The sequence below is a fragment of the Myotis myotis genome, unplaced genomic scaffold (genome assembly GCF_014108235.1).
Source record: "Myotis myotis isolate mMyoMyo1 unplaced genomic scaffold, mMyoMyo1.p scaffold_m19_p_3, whole genome shotgun sequence".
NCBI lineage: Eukaryota > Metazoa > Chordata > Mammalia > Chiroptera > Vespertilionidae > Myotis > Myotis myotis.
The window spans coordinates 54,609,756-54,633,117 of NW_023416335.1; positions in this window are offsets into that span (position 1 = coordinate 54,609,756).

The window sequence follows — 23,362 nt, forward strand, 5'->3', positions numbered from 1 at the left end:
ATGTGTGGGAGCCTCTCTCTGCTCTTTAAGTACAGTGGGGCCTTGACTTACGAGTGTCCCGAATAACGAGTTTTTTGAGATATCAGCTGTCTCTCGGCCAATTTTTTGCATTGAGTTGATAGAGTAATTTGAGTTAACGAGCTCCTTAACGAGCTCGGTCTTGGAACGAATTAAACTCATAAGTCAAGGCCCCACTGTATTAGTAAAGCTTCATTACTTAATGGGACATAGTTGCATCCATTTATTTGTGTATACTCTGCACCTGCTTTCATGCTAGAGGTGAGTAGCTGTGATAGATACTGTACAACCTGCAAAAGCTAAAATATTTACTATCTAGCTTTTAAAAAGTTTTTTTTGAGCCATAAAATAAACTATACTAAATGACCCAAACTGGAGAGTTTTTAGGTTCTCACATCTGCTTTTTAATCCTTCTCCTTATTCGTATATTAGGAGTTAGGAAGTTATCTCTTCATTGCCCTCAGGGTTCCTACATATAACAAACTTACTTGTTGATTTAAACCACTATGGGTTTACCAAGCAAATAAAGAAATGTGTTAGATGTTGTTTCTACCAGAAGCAAATTGACCATCATATATTCAGCAATGGGTTTTATGGTATCTACTTGGCTATGTTGGAACTTTTATCTTTATTTCCAAGTCCCTAGACATGTTGGCCTCGGCTAAGCCCTCCCACCTCCTCATCCACTGGCTCTCATCTCAAAGGTTGTGCCCTAATGCAACCAAGTCCCGTATAGTCTGCATACACACATCTTGCATATTTGTGACCTCCTGTGTCAATTATGATTTTTCACCTTAGAACACCTTCCTCTTGCTTCTTGACCATGTTAATGCTATTCCATCATTTCCACCTAGGGAAAATCTTCCATGCTCTCTCACCACCCCGACTCTAAGCTTCCAATGACACCAGGATCATGTAGTGTCTGCCTCCTCAGGACTCCCTGAAAACATGTGATTATCTCAATTACGATATTTTTCATACTGTCTTGCAATTATCTACCTTCCAAAGAAAGTGTGAGCTTCTAAAGGGCAGGCCTTACCTAGCATGCTTCATGACACATAGCAGGAAGTATATCCTTTCCTTTAAATAAATCACAAATTATAAAAGAAAAATTAGGGAATGAGACCCTTAACGCAAGCATTTAAAAAATATCTACAACTAAAAAATCTACTTAATGTAATTAAAACATCAGACTAAAATAATCTACAGCATATTAATGCAAAACTGCCATACTTCCTTCTCCACTAAAACAGGTCAAATATTAATGTGGCAAAAAGAGATGTAACAATGGGAGTCTTATTCCTTTGGTGTGTAACATGCATGTAGAAGTTTAGTCAACCTGTGAGAATAAACTATGAGAATATTTAACCAAGGTCACAATTCATTAAAAGTGAAACTATAGTGATTTTGGCACCCCATTTCCCAATACAGATACTCAAAACCATTTCTACATTTCCCTATGTTTCACAGTCTCCCTGGAAAACAGTTCCTCCTTCAGCCTTGGACCCACAGGTACAGATTTCCTGACAACCACTGATCTTCTCCCATCCACTCCCTGCCTCCTCTCCCCATCCCCGCTCTCTCTCCCATCTTACCTTTGTCCCTCAGGGATTCCCAGAGCAGGCACAAGAAGACTCAACCCATAATAGGACAGTGCACATTTCTCTGATGGAAACCTAACTGCAGAGATCAGTGTTGTCTATACTAGAGGCAACTTTCTATTACCGCCCCCACCCCAGAGCAGTTTAGCTCTTAATAGCCACCAGTCTCAAATATCTCCATTTCAGAAGAGCATCTTTGCTTTTCATTTGAAAACTGAAAGGGCTATTTGGATGATTTTCCCAGAACTCAAGAAATAGTCTGCTTCCACAGAGTATTCACAGTATATTAAATGTTGCTTTTAAGTGACAATTTCCCCAGCTGCCTTATTCAAGATTTTAAAAATCTTTGGGGCTCCATTTTAGCAAGGACACCCCAGTTCCATGTGAGGAAGAGCGAAATGTTCAAATGTTGTGTCATAGGAACGTGTATCGTATCATGAATATTCCCTAGACTACTACCAGGAAACATTAATGGAAGAACATAAACTAATCCCTTGATAATTCTGTCAAAAATTCACATTGAATTAAACTTTGAACCAATCCATTTGTTTTCTGGCATGGAGAAGAAATTCCATCCACATGGGAAAATGAAACTTCAAGGTACTGAGAAAGCATGCAATAAAATAACAAATGGAGATCAAGAAGTTGTTAGACAGGTTCCAATGACCAGAGTCCCAAGTGTCTTCTGCCTGGAAAGGCAGCTTCTAAGAGTGGATCTTAGGATTCCCACCAAATAGGTAGCCTTCTCCTCCCTAAACCTCTATATATGGTTGAGGATCAAAGTCAATGCTCTGTAAAGGCTTGTGATCAGAATACCATTGTTTTCTGGTAATAAATAATTCCTTATTTAGATCAGAAATATAACAGAACAAAAAGGTTGGAACTGCTGAGCTCTATAACCTGATACAAGGAAAACCTCATTCTTCAAATTGTTGCTCACTGGTCTTTTTGATGAAGCTTGAAAGATTTTTGTTTGCAAAAAGCTGCTGTGAGGTGATAAGGTTATCCCAAGCTACAAAGCTCCTTAGGGCTTTCAAAGTACTTAACCATTCCCTGAAAGTGCCCTTTCCCAGGGGTGTTCAAAACCTTTCCAGAAGATTCTTCAGTATTTCTTTTTCTACAGTCAAACTAGACTCATTGTTGAGAAGAAATAGATTAGATGAGTGTCTTTGAATTACTTTTTGAGTGGACTATGAAGTCAAGTGGCCTTAAACATGTGTGTGTGTGTGTGTGTGTGTGTGTGTGTGTACAATTTATAGTGAAAGAGAAATAAAAAAGTTAGCTATCCTGATTGGGAAATGGGGTTGAAATGGAGGTGCATCATGTCAGCTATCAAACAAACGTCTTTTTCAGTAAGCTAGATTTCAAAAGTTGTATCCTTAGTTTTCTACATAGATAGCCTGACTCCTGCCCATAGGCCAAGCCTGCCTTTTTATAGTGTTGCTATTTAATTCATGGTAGTTCTTACATTGTAATAGCTACATGAAAAGACTAGGGACTTAAAGCAATATCAGGACTATTCAGCCCAAAAGGTCCACTGCTATCAAATAATTAATAAATATTTATTGAGTGCAAACTATGTGCAAAGCAACAGTGTGTTTTGTGGACTTGTTTCTCTAAATCAAAGTTGATTCTGTTTTCCAAGGCTTGGCAAAAGAAAGTCATATCTCAGATTTCTATCGTTAGAAGCAAATTGGGCCAATGTGTTTACAAGCCAGTTTTCACAGGGTTGAGTCAGACCAATGATCAGGATCAGTGTTTATACATGCAGCTGCAGAGGATACAATTAGTGCTTTTTCTGTGCAATGATATCATTCAGAAAAACTTTGTCCTTTCCTATGTTATTTAATTAGTGCTGATACATACAATTTAAAGCCCTAGGTATTAGAAGTTAAAGGAAAATTGACAAGAGCAAATTTTAAATGAATCTCTATCTGTAATTTTAGCCATTGCAGAAAAAAAGCTTTTTTATCTTTCCAAGAAGCCTGAATGCAGTTTTTTAAATACTCACTCATTTTCAACTTTTCCCATTCTTCTGAGTAGATCTTACTCCACATGTATAAATTATGAGCAATGTAAATGTGCACACACATGTACATATACTCATGCACACACACTCGCACACATACTTGTTCTCACCACTTGCCATAGAGACAGGAGAGGGCAAGGGGACTGGGGACTAGCTATAGACATATCATGTAAGATATCATTTGTTCTGCCACTTTGTTCATGAGAAATACGAGGTCTGAAATTGTGCAAGAGCCATTAGTTGTTTGGGGGCAGAACTAAAACCAGACCCAGGTGTCCTGACTCCCAGTTAAGTTTTCTTTTCTCTGCCACTCCTTCAAACCCAATTCACACTGAAGGTAAAAGTTGAAGGCTAGTCAAATAAAGACTCTATTTCTAATTATCTCCAATTTAAGATCAACACTTTCAATGGTGCCGGAAATTTCACCATTGGAAAGTCAGTTCTTGTGGTTAAGGCAGGATTCTGTTACGTGCAAACACTAGTACCAAGTGTGGCACAAATTATTGGGAGTTAGTTCATCCTATGGTGTCAGGCTGAAGTGGGAAGCTCTGGAGTCAGAATGTCCACCTCACACGCTGGTTCTACCATTTACCGGCAATCCCAGTTATTGAAACACACACACACACACACACACACACACACACACACACGCACACACACACACACATATCCTGATGACCCTTTGAGAAAGAACCTAGAAGACCTAAATTTGTTCCTGCAGATTCCACATAAGCAACATTTATGGCAGCAAGACCCATTTTTATTGTTGTTTTACATGAGGGGACAAAACCCACAATTTTATTCTATCTTCCCTTCCTACTAGTGATTTTTAGTCATAACTATAGGGATAAAAATTCAGTATTTCTGTGCTATAGTCAATAATCTGTCCTTTTTTTTCTGTCAGGTGCAAATGTGACAAGCAGGAACACAATTAAGCGTACCCCAACTTTATAAGGAGACAAATTTCATCGTGTCATGATAATCTAGATAATAATAATGACAATAATAACAATAAAATAAGTTCCACAAAATCCCACAGAGAATAGCAACATAGCACAAATTTCCCATGTCATAAAATTCCCCCATATATTTCTACTTAAGTCTTTGTTCACTTTTTAATTTAATACTAGAGGCCCGGTGCATGACTTTGTGAACAGGTGGGGTCTCTCAGGGTGGCCTGCAGGGATTGGGGCAAAACCAGCAGTCCAACACCACCTGCTGCTCCTGCCTGCCACTCCTGCTCATCCTGACCCGCTGTGCCTGCTGCAGGCTCACACCCAGTCAGTCCTGATCAGAAGAGACTTGCGCCACTGCAGTGGCACTCGCCAGCTGTGAGCCCTGTGTCTGGTGCCCATCCCAAGGGGGTGGGGGGCCCTGGGATGCGATTGGCCCTCTGGGCGAGCAGTGCAATGCCCTTGCTGGCCTGGGAAGCCATCTTGCTGACGTTCGCACCAGTTGTCTGGAGCCACCTGGTGGCTGCTTTTATATTATTTCTTTCTTGCAGAGCATCTAGAGAGGGGAAGCAGCCACAGTGCCGAGACTGACTTATAGGAGGCAGGCGGCACTGTCGGGATTGTGCCAGCGGCGCTGGTCTGTTGGTGTCTGGTCCATTCTCCAGAGATTGGACTTGCAGGACTAGTGAGGGAATGAGTGGCTGCTGCCGGGCTGGTGGGCCACCAGGAAGGGTTGGTCAGCCGAGCGGCACTCCTGCTGTGGGAGTGCACTGACTACCAGGGGACCGCTCCTGTGTTGAGCGTCTGCCCTCGGTGGTCAGTGCACATCATAGTGACTGGTTGACGGGTTGTTCGGTCATTCTGTCTCTTAGGCTTTTATATATATAGATTGTATCAAGGCATATAAGAACATTTTGAAATATACTTGAGTTTGGAACACAGTCTCTCTCTCTCAAAACAAAACAAAACAAAACAACCTAAAAAACAAACAAATAAAAACCCTACATATCAAACAAACCCAAAATGGTCAGAACCAAGTTTGTGAGTTATTGCTTGGAAATCTTTCAAACTTTCTTCCTCAACTCTAACTTTTTCATGAGTAAAACAGATATATAGGTGTTAAACGTAAATCTGAAAGCAACATTTATAATTTTTTACTCCTCTTTCATTTTATATTTGTTACATGTGAGGGGCTACAGAAATGTTGGGAGCAAAGAATGGTAGAAGTGCAATTTTCCCCTCACCATTGAGATAGTTAAGATAGTTAGGACTATGAAGGAACGGAAACTATTGGAAGGAGAAGTGGGTTGAGGGGAAGTTTGGCTTCAGATTAATTAGTTGAGAGAAAATAAAGAAAAAACATGACTGAGAATCTTATTATCCAAGATTCTGTTAAAAACATACTATCATAAAACATACTTATTTTGAAATAGTTTTGCTGACTTAAAATAACAAATTCTCATCTTAAAATTATTTTTAAAATACAGAGAAGTATATTCCTGGCAAGTTCCAATGAGCTAACCATTATTGACATTTCATGGTATTTTTTCAAACCTTTTTTTCTTCACTTTTATGTACAAAATATACTAGTGTGTGTCCTTTACTGAAATGAAGTCAGAGGTTACATACAATTTAAAAAATATATATTTTATTGATTTTTTTACAGAAAGGAAGGGAGAGGAATAGAGGGTTAGAAACATCCATCAACTGCCTCCTGCACAACTCCTGCTGGGGATGTGTCTGCAACCAACCTACATGCCCTTGACCAGAATCAAACCTGGACCTTTTAGTCTGCAGGCCAATGCTCTATCCACTGAGCCAAACCGGTTAGGGCTGCATACAATTTTATAACCTGCTTTTTAAAATACTCTTTTAAAAATATGTTTTTATTTTATTTATTTATTTATTTATTTATTTATTTATTTATTTATTTTGAGAGCAGAAGGAAGAGAGAGAGAGAGAGAGAGAGAGAGAGAGAGAGAGAGAGATACACCAGGGATTGAACCTGAAACCTGGGCATGTGCCCTGATAGGAATCAAACTGGCAACCTTTTGGTGCACAGGACAATGCTCAAACCAATTGTACTACACTGGTCAAGGCTATATCCTGCTTTTCCCCCCTACATATATCATGAGGATTTTTTTTGTATTACTAAACATTTCTTAAAAATACGATTTTTATTTGCTATATTTTATTCTGTTCCATAGAATTCTACAATTCAACCCTTTTCTTTACACGTAACTTGTCAATTACCAAAGGGAATCTTCCATTTGGAATACCTTGATTAGTTAGTGGTATCTAATTAACGAAGGTACTTCACTAAAGTGTTGGTTTTCTGTGCCAGGACTCACAAGGCCCCTACAAACCTATTAGAAGGGAAATCTGTAGCAGATGTGCAGGTAGGGCCATCAGCTGGAGATGAAAATAACTAAGCCTTCACAATGTGACCCAAACTTCTATTTTCTCTGATGGGATGTATAAGCCTTGTCTCAAACTTTAAAATCGTTCTTCAGAGCACCCTTGCTTATTTATCCACCAATTCTTTTCCTCTACACCCAAACCCTAAGTTTTCTGGTTACTTTCTGTTGGGTCACAGCCCCGCTGCTAGGGGCTGGACCTCCATGGACACTGGGAATTGGAAGAAGACATGAGTATCTAGAGTAGTGGTTCTCAACCTTGGCTGCACATTAGAATCACCTGGGAATCTTTTTAAAATCCTGATTTCTGGGCCTCATCCTCCAGAAATTTTTCTTTGTTACTAATGTTGTGGCCTCACCCCATAACAAATAAACAGAATTTCCAAAGGATGAGGCCCAGAAATCAGGATTTTAAAAAGATTCCCAGGTGATTCTAATGTGCAGCCAAGGTTGAGAGCCACTGATCTAGAGGCATAGGAGAGACTTTATTGTAGATCAAGCAGCTATTGTAAAAACAGGAGCTATTAGACAAAGCAGTTCTTCAAAGTAGCTCCTACAAAGCAGCCATGAACCACCTGGTCAGCAACACATTTTTATACCAACCCAGACAAAAGATGTTTTTTGCCAAATAGTGACATCAGTATTTGGGTATAGAAAGGTATGCCTGCACAGTGCGTACAGTAAAACTGCTGTGTCATTGCCTTTGCACATGCATATAGCACATGGGCCTTGAACATCCGGTGTATTCTGGTCAGGGTCCCCACACTTCTTACCTCATTCAAACAAATATCCCACATCCTATCTCAATCTAGATCCGTGATGGCGAACCTTTTGAGCTCAGCATGTCAGCATTTTGAAAAACCCTAACTTAACTCTGGTGCTGTGTCACATATAGAAATTTTTTGATATTTGCAACCATAGTAAAACAAAGACTTATATTTTTGATATTTATTTTATATATTTAAATGCCATTTAACAAAGAAAAATCAACCAAAAAAATGAGTTCGCGTGTCACCTCTGACACGCATGTCATAGGTTTGCCATCCCTGGTCTAGATGGTTCCCCAAATTCCTGAAACATTTGTGAATTTGCTAGAATATTTTGTAATTTCCCTTTCCACCATACAAAACCAGTTTTCTTTTAATATTCACAATGTAAATGTTTGCTATATTTATACATTTCTCTAATATATCTTCATTTGTGTGCATTTTAATGTGCTGTGTTTGTTGTATCAGCAAAGAGAGCTTACATACCATATAATGGGCAGATTTGTGCTAGAATTAAAACACTACTCTGTGTTGGTGTGTTTGTGTATGTGTGCACACGTGTATACATGCCAAAAGCTTTCTTGAAATAACCTTTCCTCAAATTTTCTCAAATATCCTTTAGACTAGTAGTTCTTTGGGCTCTAATGCATTCTGTGAAGTCCTCTCTGTGTTGGAACTAATCAGGGGTAAGGCTGAAGGTAAGGGTAGGCATTAACCTGGGAGCCAAGTTTGGACTATAAAGGAAATGCCTCACTTGACTCAGCAGACATTGTAGGACATTGAATGCTCCATTCTGCAAAGGAATATTTGCCCGGTCAGTCTAACCATATGACCAAACCACTTTTGATTGATGTTGGTTGAAGTTGTTGAATAAATTTATTGAACTTCCTCAATGAATACATTATTATATGTTATGCCTGGGTTGCTAGCGAGAAAAAATTGGAGATAGATAGGCTCTAAGACACAATCATTGTCCTTAAGGAATTTACAATATACAAACATGTCAGATTTATCTGTGAGAAAATATGTGCATCATTTATAAATGAAAAACCCGTAATATATAGAGAATCTATCCTATCTAATAAAAGAGAAACATGGTAATTAGCCGTACATCCGCTACCCTTCCCATAGGCTAATCAGGGTGATATGCAAATTAACTGCCAACCAAGATGGTGGCCGGCAGCCAGGCAGCTTGAAGCGAACATGAGGCTTGCTTGCTCCAGTGACAGAGGAAGCCAATGTTCCCCTCCTGCTGCTGCCGGCCTCTAAGCTTGCAGTTTGAAACATTGTTACAAATATAGAAGCTAAACAAAACCCCAGAAACCTGCTTTCAGCCAGCTGGGATCTCAGAGCTGGAGTTGAAACAGTGTTTCGATTATAGAACGCAAACAAACCAGATACCTGTTTCAGCAGCCGAGGCCTCAGAGCTGAAGCCAAGCCTCAGAGCTAAAGCTGGCCCAAAATTAAAAAAAAAGAAAAAAGAAAAAAAGGAGTAGTTGGGAGCTTCAGTCACCCGCCAGCTTGAAAACAGCCCTCAGCCCCTCACCCAGACTGGCCAGGCACCCCAGAGGGGACTCCCACTTTGAAGGGTGTGTGACCAGCTGCAAACAGCCATCATACCCTCACCCAGGCTGGCCAGGCACCCCAGTGGGGACCCCCACCCTGATCCAGGACACCCTTCAGGGCAAACCAGCCGCCCCCCACCCATGTACCAGGCCTCTGTCCTATATAGTAAAAGGGTAATATGCCTCCCAGCACTGGGATCAGTGGAGCCAAGAGGCCTCCCAGCACCAGGATCAGCGTGACAGGGGGCAGCGCCCAAACCCCCTCATTGCCCTGCAGCTCTGTGTGTGACAGGGGGCGGGGCCACAACCTCCCTATCGGCCCTGCTCTGTTCGTGACAGGGGAAGGCTCCCCAACCCCCTGATCAGCCCTGCTCTGTGCCTGATAGGGGCGAGCTCCCCAACCCCCTGATCCCCCTGCGGCTCTGTGTGTGACAGGGTGCGGGACCCCAACCCCCCCTCCCCCCACAGGCCCTGCTCTGTGTATGACGGGGTAGAGCCATAACCTCCCCCATCGGCCCTGCCCTGAGTGTGACAGGGTGTGGCGCCCCAACCCCCTGATCCGCCCTGCTCTGTGTGTGACAGGGGGCGGTGCCCCAACCCCCCAATCGGCCCTACCCTGAGCGTGACTGAGGGTGGCATCGCAACCTCCCGATCTGCCCTGCTCTGTGCATGACAGGGGGCGGCACCCAAACTCCCCAATCAGCCCTGCTCTGAACCTGACCAGGGGCTGCACCTAGGGATTGGGCCTGCCCTCTGCCACCCGGGAGCAGGCCTAAGCCAGCAGGTCGTTATCTCCCGAGGGGTCCCAGACTGGGAGACGGCACAGGCCGGGCTGAGGGACCCCCCCACCTCCCCGAGTGCACAAATTTTTGTGCACCGGGCCTCTAGTATATATATATAAAAATCAAGAAACTGGAACGGCGGAATGACTGGAATGACAGGTTGCTATGACGCATACTGTGGTGACCAACCAGCCTGATTGGGGCCCCAATTAGCCCTCCACAACCTCTCACAGCCCTTCCCCCCTGCTGGCCCAGACCAGCCCCGGATCAGCCTTCTCCACCCTGATCGGGGGTGGGGCTGGCCAGCTGGCCAGCCAACCACTGGCGCCCCTCCCCCCCCAGCTGGCCTGGCCCAATTGGCCCCCCACCCCGATTGGGGGTGGAGCCAGCCAGCCCACCTCCCACTCCCCCTTCCTTCCACTGGCCTGGCATGATCAGCCCCCATCACAGTGGGCCGGCTGGACCCCACCCATGCATGATTCGTGCACTGGGCCTCTGGTTCTTATATATAAAATATTAAAAAATGGACAGAAACTATGAAAGACATTTCTTTTAAGCAGAAATGCAAATGGCAATGAAGAGATTTAACTTCACTGGAAGTTAGAAAAATGCAAAACAAAACTGAGATAGTAGTCCAGCTGGTGTGGCTAAGTTGATTGAGTGTCATCCCATGCACCAGGAGGTTGCTGGGTCATGGGTTCATTGATGTTTCTATCTCTCCCTCTCCATTCCTCTCTCTGAAATCAATAAAAACGTATTTAAAACACACACACACACAAAACCTGTGAAATAGTATTTTTTTTTTTTTGCTCTTACCCTGATACTAATCCTTTTGTCTTAGTAAATATTAAAAAAGGTAGATAATTTCCAGGACTGTCAAAAGTGTGAGGAATATTGGGTGTCCCAAAAACCATATACACACACTTTGAATAATTATAAGGGCAGTATTTATTAAAATACATTTCATTTTCAAAATTGAGCTATCATCTGCTAGAGTGTGTATACATTTTTTGGGGACACCCTGTATATTAATGGTGGAAAAATGAATTACTAAAATATTTTGAAAAAGTAAACTGGAGGTATCTATACTAATAAAAGGGTAATATGCTAATTAGACTGGATAGACGGGACATTCTTCCGGACAAAGCCACGGTGGCCGGGGCCAAGGCAAAGGTGGTTAGAGGTTATCAGGTCGGCAGGGGAGAGCAGTTAGGGGCTATCAGTCAGGCAAGGGAGAGGGGTTAAGGGTGATCAGGCAGGCAGGCAGGTGAGCAGTTAGGAGCCAGTGGTCCCAGATTGTGAGAGGGATGTCCAAGCGGTCCCAGACTAGAGAGGGTGAGGGCCGGGCTGAAGGACCAACCCCCCTGCTTCCCCCATGCATGAATTTCATGCACCAGGCCTCTAGTCTTTAATAATTAAATTTTGCAAAATAACCTTTAACTCTGTAATTCTACTCTGGGAATCTACAAAGACATAAGATCATAAGTAAAAAATGATATAGACAAATTACTTATTGTGATATTGTTATAATGTTGTAATAAATAGTGGCAAAGAAAATGGATGAATAAATTGTGGTACACACAACATTTTACCCAGCTATTATAGAGAATGCATTGGATCTGTGTGTATGGTTGTGTTAAACAAAGGTTACAGAAGAAAGTGCATAATAAGTGGAAATATATCCTCATGTATTTTAGAGTATATGTTTATATGTTTTGCAGGAACATTGGAACAAGTGTAGATATGACATGTTGGAGGAAGAATGGATGACACTTGCTATCAGTCCTTGATAGAGGACAAAAATGACTTGATATTGACTCAACCAATGAGCAATTGCAGAAACTTCTGATGTGTATAAAGCTGTGCTGGGCCTTGGGAAAATTGAGACATAGGAGATGTAGTTACTGACCTCAAATAGAATTGAAATCTAGTTAGGATGGAAATGATCACATATAAAACAACATGAACAGTACAGAAGAGTATATAATTATATGCTAGGTTGCATGGTATTGGCTACAGGTACAATGGAAATGTGCAGAAGATGTTGATACACAAGAATGGAGGTGGGGCCAAGGCGGACAAAAACTTATGGTGAAAAGGGTCTTGGATTGTATCTAGAAAGTCTACTGCTTGCATTCTCTCTCTCTCTCTCTCTCTCTCTCTCTCTCTCTCTCTCTCTCTCTCTCTCTCCCTCCCTCCCCCACTCTGTGTGTGTATTACTCTCCATATGACCTGATTATTTGCCCTTGACGCCATCTTTATTAATGCTTCTTCAGTATTTTGTTTCCTCAGTAACTTGGACCTCAGTGAATTTTCTGGATGCCTTTGAACTGTTCTTCAATCTTAGTCTCTCAGAATTCACATTAAATGGATTTTAGCTAACTACCCAAGCTCAGTCAGTCCCCATCTTTACTGACATGGGCAAACATGACAAGTACCATAACATTTAGTTGTGATGGCTCATCTCCAGGTTGGAAATTCAGGTCAGGACCCTATAGGGCTTGTTTAATTTCTGCCTCCTAGGCTGTTCAAATGAGTGAGGTGAACCATGCTGGTTGAATTTTGTCATTCTATATCCAGTCATTTTGATTACACAGACCCAGCCTCAATGAAGTAATTTTCTCTGCAGTAGGCGGGGGTCATTTTGTGACTGAATTTGAAAGTCTGAATAGATCAGCATTATTGTTAATCACATCTGCACTTACATATATTTATATGCACACTCACAAGTGCAAAGATGCAGTTTCAAACTTAATTAAAAATAGAAAACAACCTAAAGTGTGCTAGTATTTCCCCTGACTTCACCATGATCTACCACTTTGACAAAATTTCATAAATCTCCTGCAATAGAAAATTCCACCACACAGAACCATTTTATGCAGCAATATAAGTACTTAAAATATTCAACAACTTTCATCATGTTTTGCCTCTTGGTACATGGGATTTTTATGCATTTAATAGTTACATATGTTATATATTTTAAACAGTATTTTTTACTAATAGTCCCCCACAGTACATTTTTCTGAAACTAACATCTGTGTTTTGTTCTTGCAGCTCATGATGATAATCTTAAATCGAGCCCATCTACCCACAAAGGACAGATTAGTTGGCTGTTTTTTCAAAGGTGGCTGGATCTGGTGATGTAGGCATCAAAAGTTATCAAGTCCTCCTGACAGAAATGCCTCCCCCCTCAATTTTTGAAGGGCAATTCCGGATCTGGCATCTGAGCAGCGGCTGCTGTTGCCAGGGCTGTAGCAGGTACACACAGACTCAGAGGAGAGGAACCGTGGGGAACGTTCATTTGTTATTTATTTATAAACTTGCCATGCCACATCATATAAAATTAACACCTTTAAGGGGCTCCTGCCTCGGTTGCTTGAAGGACGGGCTCTCACCAGCCAAGCCACCCACCGGCTTCCAGGCAGCGTTGCTGTGTTTGGTCTGGGCTGATAGCTTTAGGGAATCTACCTGCTGAAATGGTGTTTGTACTAAGCCGGTCAGCAAAGGTCTGTCCCAACAGTGGTTCTCAACCTGTGGGTCGCGACCCTTTGGGGGGTCAAACGACCCTTTCACAGGGGTCACCTAAGACCATCAGAAAAGACATATAATTACATATTGTTTTTGTGATTAATCACTATGCTTTAATTATGTTCAATTTGTAACAATGAAAATACATCCTGATATCAGATATTTACATTACGATTCATAACAGCAGCAAAATTACAGCTATGAAGTAGCAACAAAAATAATTTTATGGTTAGGGGTCACCACAACATGAGGAACTGTATTAAAGGGTCTCTGCATTAGGAAGGTTGAGAACCACTGTATTAGAGAGAATGTTCAAGAAGCAGAGTCTTCAGGGCTTTGCGGCTGAAGAGACGCGTGATTACTTTGAAACCTAAATTCCTTTCTATATCTAGTTAATGAAGAGATTTACTCCAACATTCATTTATTATAAATTGGGGCAGGGAGGAATGGCTTCTCCCATGTGCCAGCATCCAGAGGGTCCCTTTTCTGTAAGAGTTCATAAATAATCAACGTTTACAATGAATAGGTTTTGTAAGCATTATCTTCTCCTGTCACAGAAATTCCCACATTCTTCCAAGGGAAGACCAAGGCAGTTTGCAGACAAAGATTCTAGAACTTAAATGGCTTTCTGTATAGAGAGTGGATATACGTGTTTGGGGATTTTCTAGAAAGCTCACCTTCCATCCACCTGCCTTACTGCTCCTGCTTCCATGCCTAAAACTTCAGCCTAATTTTTTAGCATTGTTCAAATACAAATTATGTATGGGGAAAAGGAACACATTGAGTCATTCAACAAACATCTGGCAGCTTACTACGTGTTGAGTATTGCACTTGGTAGCTATCCAGGCTCCTGAAGAGTTCAGGATCTAATGGAAGAGAGAAACAAGTGACAGATAATTAAAAGCCAACTTAAAGTATTGTAGTTGAGTGGGTGCTGAATGCTAGAGATATGCAGAGGAAGGAGGAATTGATAGTACCTGAAGCAATCAGAAAAGGTCTCATAGGAGAAGTGACATTTGAGCTTGAAGAATGAAGGGGCATTTTTCAAGATAAGAAGAAAGAATAATTCCAGACAATTTTGAGGGAGCTACATGGACACAGCCATGACAGTGACTGTATTTGAAGGCCTACCAGATGCCATTTCCTGTGGAAAGCGCCTTGCACTGTGTGGTGTGCTGTGGACATATCATCCAGCCCCATTCTTACAAATGAGACGTATTTCATTGGTGTGTGTGTGTGTTTTTCTTTTTGGTGAGAAAACTGAGTAAGCTCTGAGAGGTTAAGTAGCTGGTCCAATTGTGGGATTCAAACAGGTCTATCTATTCCTAAGCCTATGCCCTTGCTTGCACTTTGCAGCATGCATAGCTGTCTTTTTGCACAGCCATAAGGAGCATGATCTTGTGGGAAGGGTGAGATCTAATGTGGCTGTGAGGTGAGAGGGAAGGGGTTCAAGGATGTCAGGTTGTGGCCAGACTTTAATGAACTGTGAACATTGTCAGAAGTTTGAAATTCATTCTATATCCTATAGGAAGCCAGTCATTGTACCATTGGATGTTTTTAAGTGTGTGATGCCCACAATGGCATTGAGATGAACTTTGTACACAGATGAATATTTACATTCAGTAGAGTATATTTATTTTAATGGCACTAATTAAATCTGCATTTTCTCCTTCATTCACTGTGATGGTATAAAGTGGGTCCACTTAATGATAAATATCCTATCTAATAATAGACAAACATGGTAATTAACCATGCCTCTGACACGCTTCCCATTGGCTAATCAAGGTGATATGCAAATTAACTGCCAACCAAGATGGCGGCCGGCAGCCAGGCAGCTGAAGCGAACAGGAGGTTTGCTTGCTCCAGTGAAGGAGGAAGCTAAGGTTCCCCACCTGCTGCTGCCAGCCTCTGAGCTTGCACTCTAAGCAACTATGTTGCAATTATAGAAGCTAAACAAAACCCCAGAAACCTTCTTTCAGCCATCAGAGCTGGAGCGAGCAGGACGGCAACAGTGTTACAATTATAGAACCCAAACAAAGCCCAGATACCTGCTTTCAGCAGCCGAGTTCTCAGAGCTGGAGCTGAGCCTCAAAGCTAAATCTGGCTCTCAGCTCCAGTGACAGCCATAGAAGGTAAATAAATCCCAGAATAAAAAAAAAAGAAAGAAAAAAAGGAGAGGTTGGGAGCTTCAGTCACCCACCAGCCTGAAAACGGCCCTCAGCCCCCTTACCCAGACTGGCCAGGCACCCCAGTGGGGACCCCCACCCTGAAGGGGGTGTGACCAGCTGCAAACAGCCATCATCCCCTCACCCAGGCTGGCCAGGCACCCCAGTGGGGACCCCCACCCTGAAGGGGGTGTGACCAGCTGCAAACAGCCATCATCCCCTCATCCAGGCTGGCCAGGCACCCAAGCGGGACCCCCACCCGGAACCAGGACACCCTTCAGAGCAAACCAGCCGGCCCCCACCCATGCACCAGGCCTCTACCTATATAGTAAAAGGGTAATATGCCTCCCAGCACCAGGATCAGCTGAGCAGTGAGGCCTCACTGCCCTGGTGTCAAGCGGAGCTGCGAGGCCTCCCAGCACTGGGAGCAGCGTGACAGGGGGCAGCGCCCAAAACCCCTGATCACCCTGCTGCTCTGTGTGTGACAGGGCGCGGGGCCACAACCTCCCTATCCACCCTGCTCTGTTCCTGACAGGGGAAGGGGCCCCAACCCCCTGATCGGCCCTGCTCTGTGCCTGATAGGGGGAGCTCCCAACCCCCTGATCGGCCCTGCTCTGTGTGTGACAGGGTGTGGTGCCCCAACCCCCCCCCCCATGGGCCCTGCTCTGTGTGTGACAGGGTAGAGCCACAACCTCCCCATCGGCCCTGCCCTGAGTGTGACAGGGGGGAGTGCCCCAACGCCCTGATCGGCCCTACTCTGTGGGTGATAGGGGGCGACGCCTCAACCTCCTGATCTGCTCTACTCTGTGTGTGACAGGGGACGGTGCCCCAAGCCCCCAATCGGCCCTACCCTGAGCGTGACTGGGGGTGGCATCGCAACCTACCGATCCACCCTGCTCTGTGCATGACAGGGGGCGGTGCCCCAACTCCACAATCGGCCCTGCTCTGAGCCCAACCAGGGGCTGTGCCTAGGGATTGGGCCTGCCCTCTGCCAATCAGGAGCGGGTCTAAGCCAGCAGGTCGTTATCTCCCAAGGGGTCCCAGACTGTGAGAGGGCACAAGTGGGGCTGAGGGACACGCCCCCCCCCCCCCCCCCGCCAGTGCACAAATTTTTGTGCACCGGGCCTCTAGTGAAATAAATAATAGTGCAGGTGATATGTGGATATAGCAAAAATTGTGAAAGTACTTTGAAATTGGGGATGGACATGTGACACTAATAACTGTGGCCTTTTTCAGGGCAGACTTGTTTACATGTGTGCCTGTGCGCTCGCGCGCGCGCGCGCGTGTGTGTGTGTGTGTGTGTGTGTTTACCAAACCAGATGTCCTGCTGGTGCTTTGGGAGCACTTTGAGTTTTAACATCAATCCTAGTGTCTACTGTCATCTTAGAAATTGTCTTTTGCCTTCTGTGCCCCCAAATAGGGGCGTTTCCACTAGTAATATGGATTCTAAACTCTTGAAGTGTTTACTATGTACTTGCTGAATTTACATTGGATGGGTGAAGGAGGCATATGATCCTCTGTAGAGCATATGAAAGGATCACAATGAATGAGCAGGAGCCCAGGCTTCAAGTCACACAGGCCAAGGTTCAAGTCCCTGTCCTACCTGTTCATGGTCACTTAACCTGGGATAATTCACTTAAACCACTCTGAGACTCAGGTTCCTCACCTGTAAAGTAGTGATCTGATGATAATGGTACTGAAGTCATAGGGCTGTTATGAACACAGATAATGTAAACAATGCCACGTACTTGGCATAAGGGTTATCAGAAATATTTAATAAATATTTGTTATATTAATATCATGCTTGCTATGGTCACTGAAAGATAGTGGGTTTTAAGGTAGAGTCCACAGTTTATGTCTGTTTTGGGAGAGAGTGCATGGTTCATCTATTGCCTAGCACAGGGCCTGGCACATAAATGTTTGCTAAATAAATGGACAAATGAATAAGCCGTGGAAGAGGTGAGTTGATTTGGGGAAATTCGAAGACACTTTGGCATATGTGCTTATGAAGATTTGTAGGCAAGATATTTGGCCAAGGCAAAAGTAAATGGTCACGCTCCTCTATAAGGGTGATAGGCTATCAACACGCACACTAGCTGGTAACACCTCTGCTTTTTGCATGGCCATGGGTATCTCAGGTGGAACCAGGACTGGATGAGGCTCCTCATAAGCAAAACACACTCAGGCAACACAGGACTTGGCAATTATAACACAGCTCACCCAGTATGACAGCTCCAGAGGCTGAGCAGCTAAGTTCTATTTACCCAAGAAAAGCAATACTTCCCTTTAAATATGCTGCCTCAAGAATATCACTGCTCATAAGATTTGAAGTGCTTTTTGACCAAGGCCTTCTTAATGTTGCCCTTAGTTTGACTAAACTTTAGACAGATTTCTTCCTGACTTGGCCCAACTTCCCTTTTCTTGGAGCATTTACTTTAAACAGCTTGGCAGTTGTCCATGTTTTCTCTGCCCCTTTTAGATGAAGTCTTCTATAATCCCCCCCCCCGCCAAAGTCTTTCTTAAGGACTTTGGATCCAGCTCTTTGAAATACTGTAAAATCATAGGCAAGAGATAAATATGGCACCTCTATCGCCCAGTCTCTGTGGGAAGCTAGGAGCCTAATTTCAATGAAGGCCAATTAGCAAACAAGGATGGCCTAATAACATTGACCAACCTCCCCACTAAAAGTCCTCCAGTACCTTTTCATTAGCCTAACTAAGGGTTAAAAATTCCTCTCACCTTTTATCTCAGCAGAGCTGAGATCAATCTCTCTCCCCTATTGCTATAGTTTTGAATAAAGTCTTCCTTTCTATTTTTAACAAGTGTGTGGCACAAATTTTTTTACAGTTCCATGAATTAAAAAGAGGAAGTGAAGAACCACCCTGGGAATTTACTAGCTGTCATTAAAGTGGGCATGATCCCATCATAATCAATCAGCCAGGTCCCACATATCCAAAGCTTTCTGATGCTGAAGTTCATGATCAATTATGTATGGTGTGTGGATTGCTTGGTTTTAATCCAAATTGAAGATGGCCGTGATGAGCCTCAGGCTGAGGACCCAGCATTGTGAGGGCAGAAGTAATGCTGCTCAACATCCTCAGCGAGGGCTTGAATGATGTGTCAATTTTTTAAAGGCATTTTCTGTAAAAGAGTTAGTAATTGAGACTCAGAAGATCTGAGCAGGAACTGAAGGTGGGAAATTTTGGGTCCCTTTACAAAGTTGGGCTCAGTGAATTCTGGAAATTGGTCAGATAATTGCTTTTACCAATTTGTCTTTATCATATTATTCAGATCCAATTTCCTGCTGAAAGAATTTTTTTTAATTGAGATATCACTTACATATAGCATTGTGTTAGTTTTAGATGTACAATGGTATGATTTGATATATGTATATATTGTGAAATGAGGACAATAATAAGTCTAGTTAACATCCACCACCTTACATAATCACAGTTTTTTTCTTGTGACGAGAATTCATAAGATCTACTCGTTTAGACTACAGTCACTATGGTGTATATCCCTGGGACTTATTTATCTTATAATTGAAAGTTTTAACGTTTGACCACCTTCACCCATTTGCCCATCCCCTCATCCCCTAGCTTTTGGCAATCAGCAATCTGTTCTCTGAAATAACTTAAACTTGGGGTTCAGATCACTTTCCTTAGAACCCTCTGATGGATAACTCAGCCTTCATAAATGGCTTCATGATCTTGTCTCTACCTCTCCATTCTCATGTTACCACTTCCCTTCTCATGCTTTGTGATCCAACCATTTTGACCTGCCTCAAATTCTCTGGGCAGACCATATGCTCGGCCCATGATTGCATTGCTCTTGGTCCTGTCTTAAAGACTCTTCCACTGTTCTTCACCTGGATAAAGAAGCTCATCTTCTTGGAAGCCTCCTGGATCTCACAGAACACTATCGTGTTCATGTCCCCATGACATGAGATTCATAAAATGTGTCATCGTTGACTTTTTGTCTAGATGCTCCACTAGGGCAAGAACTCTGTCTTGTGCTTTCTGCGTATCCCCAGCAGGGTTGCCTGACCCAGGAAAAGTGCTAGATAATATTTTATGAAGTAATTTATATATGGGAACGGTCAAAATTCAGGCTGAGTCTACAAACTGAATAAAAAAATGGGCTTGCTTCTAGTGCTAGCACCTGATATAATAAAATTAATATCAAATGCCAGCAGCAGTAACAAAAATAACAATCTTCAAAGGCCTTTTGACTACAGTTAAGTTCCACCAAGCTTTCTCTTCAATAAATAAAGAAATGGCTTTTTCTAGATACAGTTTGGGAGTAAAGGGGGAATAATAGACTCTTTATTGAGCACAGGGACTCTGAGAACACGTGTTTAGAGGGCATAGTTCTGGACCAGACCGGACAATCTGGTGTTTATCTGATAATGGGACCTATTTCGCCAGAATTGGCAGATCTACTTTCAGGCCTTGATGCTTTACTAGGCTGGTCTCTGAGCCAGTCTTGACCGTCATGCTCCATGTGTGCTGTGACTCATGGCCTGCACTCTGGTGGGGGAATGGGATTCAGCTGCCTGCAGCCGTCGTCCGTTTGCTCTGTTGGTTCCTTTCCGGTCATCACAATGCCCTCACTTCTATAACACTCCTGTCTTCCATGTTTTACAGCCCTTAGCCTCTGCTGATGTTCATTCTTTACCCTGGAAAGCTGTTGCTCTGTACAACACAACTTGGTCATTGCTGTTGAAAAAGAGCACACGAACTTCAGGTGCACGGCTGGTTATTTCCTGTTATGTATAGGAGACACATCACAATGCTCCTGTTGCAGTGCTGTGGATCTGGTTGAAACACACTGGGCAAGGTGGGAAAGGGAATTTTGTATAAGCTCAGAAGTGATGCTTAACCTGGTGCCTGCAGTGTTTCAACCCTGATGGCCCTTCCTCAGTTCAGTTTGCTTGGTGGTTGTTAGGTGTCTTCAACTTGATGACTGGGTGGTGAAAAGAAAGATGATTGAATCAGCACTTTTATTTTATAAAATAAAATTTCACCTCTTCCGTATATTTTGGAAGCTGGTCTCAGGAAATCTTATGTAAAATTCCACAAGAAAAATACCTTTTAGAATTTAATGCCAAGGCAAAATCATTTCTATGAAAATATTATATACTTAAAAAAATAAGATTTCACCAGTGAATACTGATTTTCAAAAATATGATTGATGCTTTAAGTTCTGGGAGTTATTTTGGATCAAGCTCTATCTGCACTGATGACAAAGCATTTGAAGAATGAATACCTGTTCACATCTCTATTAGAGGTGAACAGTAATTTCAGAAATAGAAATAGGGAGTTTGATGAGTTGTCAGCTTCCTCTGTGCCTGATGCATAAGTGGAGAAAAGGTACAGAGTCCTTGGTATGATGTGGTACTTGACAACTTCTTTAGCCTTATCAGTCAGTATTTCCATCCTTTAACCTACCTTATTGTCTGTTAAACCTCAGCTCCATGCCTTCTTCCTGGGGTTTCCCGTAGGACCCTGTGAGTACCTTTTTGCTAGCACTGAGAACACTATACTGTGACTATATATTTACTGCCCTATCTTTACACAGGATTGTAAACTCTCTTGAGAGCAGGGTCTCTGTCTTATTTTCCTTAAACCCTTAGAAACTAGTACAGTCCCACCCTTTTTTGTGTGATCATATTTTTTAAAAAAATTTGTTATTGTTGAAAGTATTAAGTATGTCTGCACAATCCCTGTTTTAAGGTTAGCACTGAATGAACCCACTTGTAACAGATTAATGAATAAAATCCTATATAAGAAAGAGGTAATATGCAAATTGACCCTCACACCATCATGCTGTCACAAGATGGCTGTGCCCACAGAGGAGGCAGGGTTCCCATATGAGCTGTAATGAGCGATCAGCAGGGACCTGAGGCCACACCACCCTGCCTGGCAGGGCTTGATGGGGGACCTGAGGCTGCGCCCCCTGCCCCGGCACCGGGACTGGGACCTGAGGGTGTGCTGGGGGACCTGAGGCTGTGCCCCCCACCCAGTGGGGATTGATGGGGGCCCTGAGGCTGCACCCCTCACCCGGTGGAGCTTGACAGGGGTGGGGCCAGCCAGGTCTGGATCTCGTCCAGTAGGGGTGGGGCTGGCTGGGTCTGGGTCTCGTGCGATTTTGAGGTCCACGCGGGTGAGTGGGGAGTTGACTCTGGGTCCCGCAGCATGCCCCAGACTCTGACAGGAGGGAGATTTTCATATACATTTTACTAATTTTCTTTCATCTGTGACACTTCTATTATAGAGAAAGGGCAAACAGCAATATTAAAATATTTCCTCTAATTAATTCCCTTTTAATGTGCACGAATTTTGTGCACTGGGCCACTAGTATTATTATATTTAGTTTAATAATAGATTTACATATATTAATGATTTAATAATATTTTACCATTTAATGAGCAAATATTTACAAATTAAAATATAATTTTAAAGATTTTTATAAAATATAGAAAAACACCTTATATTTCTAGCTTTCTTCTTCTTTTAGTAGTATCTTAAATACTTTACCAGAAGACTTTCAGGACAGTTTATCAAATTTGCTTTCTGAAAATTCCCACTGGGGCTGGAAATGCATTACATGTATAACAGGTGTTGGAAGAACTGTCATCTTTACATTTTCAGTCTTCTTATTAGACAGTTATGCAAGTCTTATTTTTTCTTCTAAAATGATTGGGAGTTTCTTCCTGACATTATTCCAAGTTATATGTTTTTTCATAGCTTTGATTTCTAATTAAAAATATCACAGTACTGGCAATAATGTAGAGATATTGAAATCCTTTTACACTGTTGGTGGGAATGTGAAATAGTACAGTCACTATGGAAAACAGGTCCCTCAATAAATGAAAACTAAAACTACCATATGATCCAACAATTTTACTCCTGGTCATTTATTCAAAAGAATTGAAATATTTTTTAAAATCTGTATTATTTGTTTTAAATATATTTCTTATTGATTTCAGAGAGAAAGGGAGAGGGAGAGAGAGATAGAAATATCAACAATGAGAATCATTGATAAGCTGCCTCCTGCACGCCCCCTACTGGGGATCCAGCTCGCAACCTGAGCATGTGCCCTTTATCAGAATCAAACCCAGTTCACAGGCTGACCCTTCAGTTCACAGGACCCTTAAGTTCACAGGCTGATGCTCTATCCACTGAGCCAAATGGCTAGGACAAGAATTGAAATCTTGAAGAGACATCTACACTCTTGCATTCACTGCAATATTATTTATAACTAGAGGCTCAGTGCACAAAAATTTGTGCACTCGGGGGGGCATCCCTCAGCCTGGCCTGTGCCCTCTCACAGTCTGGGACCCCTCGGGGGATATCCACCTGCTGGCTTAGGCCCACTCCCCAGGGGATCGGGCCTAAGCTGGCAGTCAGACACCCCTCTGGCAGCCTGGGGGCCCTTGGGGGATGTCCACTTGCCAGCGGGGACCAGGCCTAAGCTGCAGTCGGACATCCTTAGTGCTGCTGAGGAGGTGGGAGAGGCTCCCGCCACCACCGCT